This window comes from Arachis duranensis, chromosome 10, assembly GCF_000817695.3.
Source record: "Arachis duranensis cultivar V14167 chromosome 10, aradu.V14167.gnm2.J7QH, whole genome shotgun sequence".
NCBI lineage: Eukaryota > Viridiplantae > Streptophyta > Magnoliopsida > Fabales > Fabaceae > Arachis > Arachis duranensis.
In genome coordinates, this window is record NC_029781.3 from 47,155,383 (window position 1) to 47,157,818 (window position 2,436).

The 2,436-nt window shown below is 39.9% G+C and overlaps 1 non-coding gene across 1 annotated transcript; it reads left to right on the forward strand.

Moving 5' to 3' along the window:
• The first annotated feature begins 1,361 nt into the window (after window positions 1-1,361).
• LOC127743556 (small nucleolar RNA R71) lies at window positions 1,362-1,465 on the forward strand. Its single transcript, XR_008004942.1, has one exon. It is a non-coding gene; the product is annotated as a small nucleolar RNA R71 (small nucleolar RNA).
• Window positions 1,466-2,436: the final 971 nt, after the last annotated feature.

The following is a 2,436-nucleotide window of genomic DNA, read 5'->3' on the forward strand; positions in this document are numbered from 1 at the left end:
AAGAACAATAGTAATTGCATTAATACTCGAGGTACAGTAGAGCTCCACACCTTAATCTATGGTGTGTAGAAACTCTACCGTTGAAAATACATAAGAACAAGGTCTAGGCATGGCCGAATGGCCAGCCTCCCAAAGAGGGTTCAATTGTAAAAACATGATCAAAAGATGATCCGAAGATTGAAAGATTAACCCCTAATACAATAGCAAAAGGTCCTATTTATAGAGAACTAGTAGCCTAGGGTTTACAGAAATGAGTAAATGATGTAAAAATCCACTTCTGGGTCCACTTAGTGTGTGCTTGGGCTGAGCATTGAAGCTTTCATGTGTAGAGACTTTTTCTGGAGTTAAACGCCAGCTTTCATGCCAGTTTGAGCGTTTAACTCCCATTTTTATGCCAGTTCCAGCGTTAAACGCTGGAAATTCTGAGGCTGATTTGCAATGCCGGTTTGGGCCATCAAATCTCGGGCAAAGTATGGACTATTATACATTTCTGGAAAGCCCAGAATGTCTACTTTCCAATGCCCTTAAGAGCGCGCCAATTGGGCTTCTGTAGCTCCAGAAAATCCACTTCGAGTGCAGGGAGGTCAGAATCCAACAGCATCTGCAGTCCTTTTCAGTCTCTGAATCAGATTTTTGCTCAGGACCCTCAATTTCAGCCAGAAAATACCTGAAATCACAGAAAAACACACAAACTCATAGTAAAGTCCAGAAAAGTGAATTTTAACTAAAAACTAATAAAAATATACTAAAAACTAACTAGATCATACTAAAAACATACTAAAAATAATGCCAAAAAGCGTATGAATTATCCGCTCATCAGTTACTGAGAAGATGATGGGAAAGGCTTGCTATTGCTAAACTTGTTTCTTCCACCATTATTAAAGCCTTGTTGAGGCTTTTGTTGATCCTTCCATGAGAAATTTGGATGATTTCTCCATGAGGGATTATAGGTATTTCCATAGGGTTCACCCATGTAATTCACCTCTGCCATTGCAGGGTTCTCACGATCATAAGCTTCTTCTTCAGAAGATGCTTCTTTAGTACTATTGGATGTATTTTGCAATCCATTCAGACTCTGAGAAATCATGTTGACTTGCTGAGTCAATATTTTGTTTTGAGCCAATATGGCATTCAGAGCATCAATTTCAAGAACTCCCTTCTTCTGAGGTGTCCCATTACTCACAGGATTCCTCTCAGAGTTGTACATGAATTGGTTATTTGCAACCATGTCAATGAGTTCTTGAGCTTCTGCAGGCGTTTTCTTTAGGTGAATGGATCCACCTACAGAATGGTCCAGTGACATCTTAGAGAACTCAGATAGACCATCATAGAATATATCCAAAATGGTCCACTCTGAAAGCATGTCAGAAGGACACTTTTTAGTCAACTGCTTGTATCTTTCCCAAGCTTCATAGAGGGATTCACCATCTTTTTGCCTGAAGGTCTGAACATCCACTCTAAACTTGCTCAGCTTTTGAGGAGGAAAGAACTTAGCCAAGAAGGCTGTGACCAGCTTATCCCAAGAGTCCATGCTATCTTTAGGTTGTGAGTCCAACCATGTTCTAGCTCTGCCTCTTACAGCAAAAGAGAAAAGCATGAGCCTGTTGACTTCAAGATCTACTCCATTAGTCTTAACAGTATTGATAAACCACTATTTTATGATAAATCTTGTGCTTGAATTGAATGATTTATCATCTCTTCACCTACTTATTCATATGGATTTGCATGATTTTACAATTCCTTCCTTAGGATATGAGATATGAGAAAATATGTTTCTTATGCTTTAAAATTATCAAATTTAATTATCCTTTATTACCATTCGATGTCGTGATTTGTGTGTTGAGTACTTTCAGGTTTTATAGGGCAGGAATGACTTAAAGGATGGAAAGGAAACATACAAAAATGAAAGGAAAGCACAAACTGGAGTTTTGGAGAAACTGGCAGTGACGTATCCGCATGGACGACGCGAACGCGTGGTTCGCGCAAAAGAGATTCGACGCGAGTGCATGGATGAGGCAAATGCGTGACCTGCAAAACACAACTGATGTGGGCGCATGACTGATGCGACCGCGTGGAAGAGCAAAACTCCAGATGACGCGACCGCGTGACTCGCGTGGACGCGTGACGTGCGTGATCTGCAGAATTTGCAGATCTCGTTTCCAACAATTTCTGGGCCCCTTTTTGGCCCAGATCCAAATCCAAGAGGCACATATTAGAGGTTATGAAGTGGGAGAATGCATCCATTGAGGAGATCGGCCAATTATTCACTTTACATAGTTTAGATGTAGTTTTTAGAGGGAGAGGCTCTCTCCTCTCTCTTAGGATTTAGGATTAGGATTAGAATTAGGATTTCATCTTCTTTATCACAGGTTCAATGTTCCTTTAATTTATTTTCTACTTTTATTTATTACTTTAGTTGATTACTTGATGTTGCCA